The sequence below is a fragment of the Dromiciops gliroides genome, chromosome 1, assembly GCF_019393635.1.
Source record: "Dromiciops gliroides isolate mDroGli1 chromosome 1, mDroGli1.pri, whole genome shotgun sequence".
In the NCBI taxonomy this organism is placed as follows: domain Eukaryota; kingdom Metazoa; phylum Chordata; class Mammalia; order Microbiotheria; family Microbiotheriidae; genus Dromiciops; species Dromiciops gliroides.
In genome coordinates this window covers 617,077,384-617,085,332 of record NC_057861.1, presented here as the reverse complement: position 1 = coordinate 617,085,332, position 7,949 = coordinate 617,077,384, and the positions used below count along the sequence as shown (strand labels likewise).

The following is a 7,949-nucleotide window of genomic DNA, read 5'->3' as shown; positions in this document are numbered from 1 at the left end:
GGGATGCTTTGAGAAATTTGCAAAATCACGCTTACTTGCAGGACAACTGGTTGTGATTAGTGACTGGTCAAAAAATAAGCAGAGAGTGAGAGCTGAGAGAGGAGAAAGAGAAGAGAGGAGAGAGAAGAAGCAAGAGGGAGAGAAGGAGGGAGAGAGCAAGGGAGGGAGAGATCGAGGGAGGCAGAGAAGCAGAGAGACGCAAGAGGATGCCCATCTGCTTGATCAAAAGCCTCTGGCTAGTGAAGTAAGGTGGGTTTTGGTAAGGTGAGCCAAGCAGTGGCTCTGCCAGGCCTCAGAAACTTTGCCACTGTTCTTTGGCAGGTAGATAGAGCTGGGGTCACTTGTTTCCTTGCCTAGGAGATTAGCAGGAACCAGACTTTGGGGAAAGGGGAGTAAAATCCAAATCTTAAAGAATAAATCCTCTTTTGGGAAGAACAGAAAGGATCTGAGCTGGGGAATGTAGGGTGGGACAAGGAAGAAGAGCATGTTGGGAAAGAGGGAGAAAGTGATGGACAGCTTGGACAAAAGGATTTGAGCCAAGTAAAAGAAAGAGATGAATCTGTCTTGAAGTGTCTGTTGGACAGCAAGAGAGTATTGATGGAGGCAATGGAGTGTGTGTGTTACCCATTTTCTATTGAACACTTGCTCCCAATGCAGATAATTATTTACAGCAACATGCAAGCAGAAAAGCAAGGGTGGGGACTGGTGAGAGCTGGGTGCTCTCAGCAAAGAAATAGGGAAAACTTACAGTGAGGATGGATGTACTTGTTGGTTGAGATTGCCCAGGCTCTCTGAGGTGGGCCACCCACTGGGTGTGTTTGGGGTGCCTGAACAAATCTTACTCTAGTTCTACAGCCTTAAAAACTGAGTGAATAGCTGAGACAAAGACCATATTTGGGCTCTTCTCAGAACCTTAAAGATAGAAGAGTGAGTTTAGTTTCAAACCCCACAACTTTGTTGCCCACATGGCCCAGTAGGGGGCATGCCAGCACACAAAGCTCTGAGAAGCCAAGGCCCCTTGGATTTAGGCCTGAGCAGGGCTTGGAACAGGGCTGTGCATTGTAAAAACTGATCTGAGCTGGGAATTCACCATAAGGTGCCTGAGATGATTCCCACATGAAATTTATGCTCAAATGCCGACTTAAGTTTTGTTTCTTGAAAACTTAACATAGCACTGTTCTAGAGAGGAATGGATATTTTTGCTCCGAATAAGGTTAAGGCCTAATGTCACCATCTGATTAGTCAACTGGTACAATCAGATGGTCATTACAATGACCATATATGGGGGATTGGTAATATATGTTGCTTGAATTCTTTGAGCTGCTAGCAACACTTGAGCTGCTAACACTTGTGTTGCACCATACTATTGGAGCTGTTAGCTGTGTTTCTAACACAGCTTGATGGCTAAGGCTGGTACCCCTTCATCTCATATTTCTTTAGAATATTCTTAGGAAGAGAAGGAAAGGCAATAGAACAGTGAATAAAATCTTGGAGTGAGAATGACTTGACTTCAAATCTCACCTCTGACACAGAAAGCCTGTGTAATCATGGACAAGTGACTTAAGCTCTCTCAGCTTCAGTTTCTTCACTTGTAAAATGGTGGCAATACTACCTGTAGTTTCTACCACTGGGGGTTATTGTGGGGTTCAGATGATATAATTAATGTATGGAAAGTGCTTTGCAAACTGAAGTGCTGTTTGTCTCTGTCTTGTACATAGTAGATGAGCAAAAACAGTCATTGAATGGATGTGTCATGGGATACTGGGAAGAACTTAGCATTTATCTTAGTTCTTCCTCAATAATAGCAATGTATATTGATATAGCCCTTTACAGCTAAAAATTGTTTTCACATATATTGTGTGATTCTCATAAGAACTTCCTGGGACAGCCCAGATAAGTACCCAGCATTTCTAACTTCAAGTCCAAGGGCTCTTTTTATAACCATATTAAAAACTTCCTCAAGATGGAGAAGTAAGGCTCAGTGAGACTAAGTACTCACCAAACCTACAGGATCATTTACATCTATCTTGCTTCCAGGGTGGGCTCTTGAGCAGCCAGGGGATTTCCACCACCAGACCCAGACCCATGCCTCAGAAGCCCTCACCAACTGGGATGGTGGAGTGACAGCCAAGCCCCTGGATAGTGGGGGGTGGGGTCAGGGCAGCGGGTTGAGGCTGGGGCCGGGCTACAGGGCATTGATGGTTGCAGGCAGCCCTTGGACTTGATCTTGCTCAGAGGGCGCCACATTGCCCTGCCCCTGTGCCGCAGCCAGGTTGAGCCCCAAGTTCGTATTCCACCACCTGCCTCCCTCCCCTTACCTGGGGAGGGGTAAGCATTTCTCTATTCAATAATAATTTAGAGCATTGAGGGAGCTCAGAAAATGTAGCATCTCTGCTGCCCTTGTTTGCCTCAATTACTTCATTGCTACCATGATCTAGAGGAGAAAAAGGGTGAAAAGAGCAGAAAAGTGTAAATAAATTAAGATGTGGCTTGAATACTTTTAGATAAGCAATATTGTGTATTTTATGGATTTAATAAATCGGTTATTCTATTCCAGGAATTCAGCAGAGACTTGTTACACCTTCTTCTTTGCTAAGAGCTCTAGTTTTAACCCAGCATTTCTCTATTTGATAATGATTTACAGCATTTTTTCATTTGGCAATAGATAGCTTTGATTTCTTCATCTGAAAATTGCCTGCTCATATCTTTTGCCCATTTATCAATTGAGGAATGACTTGCATTCTTATAAATTTGATTTGCTTGCTTATATATTTTAGAAATGAGGCCTTTATCAGAAACACTGGCTGTCAAGAGTCTTCCCAGGTTTCTGCTTCCCTTCAATTTTTAGCTGTATTGCTTCTGTTTATACAAAATCTTTTCAATATACTGTAATCAGAATAATCCATTTTGCATTTCATAATATTCTCTATCTCTTGTTTGGTCGTAAATTGCTCTCCTCTCCTTAGATCTGAGAGGTACACGATTCCTTCCTCTCCTAATTTACCTATGGTGTCACCTTTATGTCTAAATCATGTATCTATTTTGGCATTCTTTTGGTATGTGGTGTAAGATGTTGGTCTATGCCTAGGTTCTGCCATACTATCTTCAAGGTTTCCCGGCACTTTTTGTCAAATACTGAATTTTTATCCCAAAATTGGAGTCTCTGAGTTGATCAAATGGTAGATTACTGCAGTCATGGACTACTGTGTCTTATGTGCATAACCTATACCATTGATCCACCATTCTATTTTTTAGACAGTACCAAATAGTTTTGATAACTGCCACTTTACAAGTATAGTATCAGATTTGGTATGGCTGGCCTCCCCTTCATGTGCATTTTTTTCATTTCTTCCCTTGATATTCTTGACCTTTTGTTATTCCAGGTGAATTTTGTTATTTTTTTATATCTCTATCAGAGCCAAAACAGAAAAACAAGATTTTAGACCAATCTGGCTCATGAATATTGATGTAAAAATTTTAAATAAAATAAAATTTTAGCAAAAAAATTACAGCAATACACCAGAAGGATCATACACTATGACCATGTGGGGTTTATACCAGGAATGCAGGGCTGCTTCAATAATTGGGAAAACCATCAGCATAATTAACCACATCAGTTGCAAAAGCAATAGAAATCATATGATTATCTCAGTAGATGCAGAAAAGGCCTTTGCCACAATACAGCACCCATTCCTATTAAAAACACTCACTAGAGAGCCACCTTGTGAAGGACTTTCGATGCAAAGCAAAGGCATATATTTTCACATAGAAGTAAGAGGGAGCCACTATAATTTTGAGACTAAGGGAGTGACTCCTGAAGACATGTGCTTTTGAACATATTATTTTGGCAACTAACTGTGTGGAGTGGGGAGAGACCTGAGGTAGGGAGAAAAAATAAGAGAATGGAGCAGTAGTCCAGTCAAGATATGATGATGGCCTGAACTAAGCAAGACGAGTTGGGGAGATAGGACTGACAGAGTCTGGTGACATTGCTGAGATATGGTAACTGAATGGGCATGTGGTGAGAAGTGAGGATGACAGCAGCCCCCAACCTGGGTGGAGTGCTAAAGGAGCTGTGGTGTCATCTGTAGGAATAAGGGAATCTGGAGAAGGGGTGTTGGGGGCAGGGGGTGGGATTCAAGAACTCTGTTTGAGTTTGAGAGGCCTGGGATTGATTCAATTGGATCTGGAAATCATCCTCCAAGAGATAATTAGGCCCTTGAGAGCCAATGGCACCAGCCATCTGTGTAACATTTCATGAGGTAAATAATAAGACTAATATTTTTAAGAGCAACATCTATCCTAGTCTCTTTACACACTTTCTTGCCTATGTGCCTTTTCTTACACTGTTTCCTCTATCAGGAATGTCTCTCTCCCTCCTTCACCTGTTGGATTCCTACCTGTCATTTAGTAATCATTTACCATCTTCTCTGTGAATCCTTCCCAGATCTGTAATAACTTCCACTCCCCCACTTGGAAGGCACATAGCATTTTGTTTGGAAAATCTAATGTCTCATGGAATATCACATTTTCCAGTTCCTTCTGATTGTGTTTCATTCTTCATTAGGCTGTAAGCTCTATGAGGGTAGAGATTGTGTTTGATCTGAATTTTTATCTCTCTCAGTACCTAGGACAATGACTTGTACACAGTCTCCAATTGATAAATGTTTTTGAATGAATGAAAAATGCCTACTTTCTTGACAACATTTACCCAGGAACCTTACACAACATATTAATACATTGGATTTTTCTATATTCCTAGCATACATTCTGTGAATGCCAAAATTATGTAGTAAGATGGAAGGACGTACCAAAAAAAAGAAATTGATATTTTCCCCAAACCAAGAATTACAAAGAGTCATGAATAATTGCCAGTGATGATCTTTAATAAATCATCTGATTTATCTTATAGCAATTTACTTTTCCTGGTGTTTAACTTCCCATGTAAATGATGTACTAAGTTATACACCTCTCAATCCTTTCTCAGGATTCTTGAATACATAAGTATTCACATCATTTGTTGTGACATCCCTGACTAGCAGATGGTGTTTGGGAACCCCTGCTTAGCCTAATTACTCCAGTAACTCTGTAGGCAGAGGACCCTCTAAAGGGTGATGTCCCTTAACATTTTAAAAATTCTGGCTGGGTTATAATTAGAGCTCTTAGCAAAGAAAAAGTTGTAACAAGTCTCTGCTGAATTCCTGGAATAGAATAACCGATTTATTAAATCCATAAAATACACAATATTGCTTATCTAAAAGTATTCAAGCCATATCTTAATTTATTTATACTTTTCTGCTCTTTTCACCCTTTTATCCTCTACATCATAGTAGCAATGAAATAATCGAGACAAACAAGGGCAGCAGAGATTTGAGCTCAGGAAGATGAGTCTGCAGTCCAAGTGCTCCATCCACTGAGCAACATAGACTACAGTCCTACCTCTACTGGAGTGGAAGGTGGGATTAAATAGAGGTGCCTGTTTAGAATTTTTTCTAGGCAGGGAAGAAACCTTGAGGAGAATACTCTAAAGATGGGGTATTCCTTATGTTCCTGGTTTAGAAACGGGCAATATCAGACATGGGAGTTTTCTTGCTAATGTTTAGCAACCAAATGCATTCTTTATATCTTTTTGTGTTTTCTGTGAGGTCAAAGAAAGGCTCTACGCTATTGGAGATCAAATTCCTGATGTCAGTGGAGACCTAGACATGAGGGGTCTTCTGAGATTCCCAGAGGAAATTTTAGGTGGAGAGACAATGAGTCAGAAATGACCTCTCTAGACTGTGGTTTACAACTGCTTTGTGATAGTAAGGTGGCCCAGTGTTTAGAAGGCTGGCCCTGAAGTCAACAGGACTTGTATTTAATTCAGCCCCAGACACTTACTCCTTGTATGACTTTTGGCAAGTCCTGTCTTCATGCTCATTCCCTCAAAAGTATTTCTGTTTCTCTTTGGCCCTTTCACTGTCAGAATGATGATGATTCTAAGGAACCAGACTGTCGACATCCCAGAAAATGTTGACATCTCTCTTAAGAGTTTTACAGTTTTTGTGAAGGGACCAAGAGGATTCCTCTGAAGGGATTTCAACCATATCAATGTTGAGCTCAATCTCCTTGGAAAGAAGAAAAAAAGGCACTGGGTGAACCAATGGTGGGGAAATCAAAAACAACTTGCAATTGTTCGAACTATCTGTAGTCATGTACAAAACATGATCAAAGGTATTACTCTGGGTTTTCATTACAAGATGAGGTCTGTCTATGCTCACTTCTCCATCAATATTGTTATACAAAAGAATGGTTTAGTTGTTGAAATCAGAAATTTCTTGGGTGAAAAAAATTTTGAAGAGTCTGCATGAAACCAGGTGTGGCTTGTGCTGTTTCTCAAACACAAAAAAGATGAGTTAATTCTTGAAGGAAATGATATTGAACTTCTATCAACCTCAGCTGGACTGATCCAACAGGCCACCACAGTAAAAAACAAGGAAATCAGAAAGTTTTTGACTGGTATCTATATTGTGAGAAAGGCACAGTGCAAAAAACAGATGAATAAGTTGGGAAATATTTCAAAGGCACTGTCTTGAGGAATCAAAGCTTATTCAGATGTCAAAATAAAAATAATTTTTGTCAAAAACAAAGCATTTGTGTTTGATTAGATCATTGAGGGGCTTGGGACTTCCCTGGTTAGATTGCAAATGGAAAGGAACATCCATGGAAAACTCCCTGAAGGAGGTAGTTTGGGGATAGGATGAGTAAATGCCCATGTAAAGAAGTCTCAGAGTCCAGAAACAGATCTGGGAGGTAGAGGAAATGATGGGGAGGCACTAAGAGGGTCCCTTGGAGAGAGGGGCTGTTGTCCATATCTTTCGGATCACCCTCTGCTCCCACACCTTGACCTTCACTAAGTTATGAAAGGTCTTTTGTGACAGTGTGCATGACCCAACTTCTGGGGCTCTATGATGCAGAGTGGGAATTCTGGCTAGGGGCAGGCTCTCTGCCTGCCTGAGCTGTTTCTGTTGAGACTGACCTCTGGAGAAGATGGAACTCTGTTCCCTCCTCCTGAGGAACCTTGAGTTGACCTTGAATAGGACAGAATCCCTGCTGGATTCAGTGCTGAAAGAATATGGGATTGACCCTCACTTCTACATCCTGGGCTGCTTGTTGCTCCTTTTGCTGCTGTGTAATGTCAATAAGCTTGACCATCCACCCCAATTCCAGAAGGAAGAAAACATGCCCTAGGGTAAGGGGAACAGTCTGATTTACTATAGAGAAGCTCCCTCCCCCTACCTTTCCATTCCCCTCCCTCTTCTTTCCTGACAACTGATCATTCTTAGTTTCCCCTTAGTTCTAAGGCATTCTACCTTCCAGAACTCCTTTTTCTCCAGGTCATACAAGTGTTCTAGAGGAACCAGTGATCAATGAAGGGGACAGAGAAGGGGGTGTGGCTTTGTTGTGGTGGTTTATCCATTTGGAGTAATGTCTGACTCTTGTGACCCCATGGCAGGTTTTCTTGGCAAAGATCCTGGAGTGCTTTGCCATTTTCTCCTCTAGTTCATGTTCCCTGTGAGGACACTGAGGCAAACAAGGCCTCAGCAGAGATGTGGGCTTAGGAAGATTAGTCTTCAGGTGGTGCTGCTACATTTTGAGCCCCCTCAATTAGAGACCTACCTGTATTGGAGTGAAAGGTTGTACTAAATAGGACTTCCCATTTGTACTTTTCTTTCTTGAGGGAGAAGAAAACTTGAAGAGAGTACTCTAAAGACAGGAGACTCCTTAGGTTCCTGGGTTGAAAGGTAGCAGTGTGAGACACAGGAGGTTTGGGGTTTTTTTTTTGCTAATGTTTAGCAACCACTGGATCCTTTCTATTCTTTTGTGTTTTCTGAGTGGTCAAAGAAAGGCTCTACTCTATTGGAGACCCAATTCCTGATGTCAGTGGAGACCTAGACATGAGGGATATT

At 41.4% G+C, this 7,949-nt stretch overlaps 1 pseudogene; it reads left to right on the top strand.

Moving 5' to 3' along the window:
• Window positions 1–5,966: 5,966 nt before the first annotated feature.
• Window positions 5,967–6,544, top strand: LOC122733142 (annotated as a pseudogene).
• The last annotated feature ends 1,405 nt before the right edge of the window (window positions 6,545–7,949 follow it).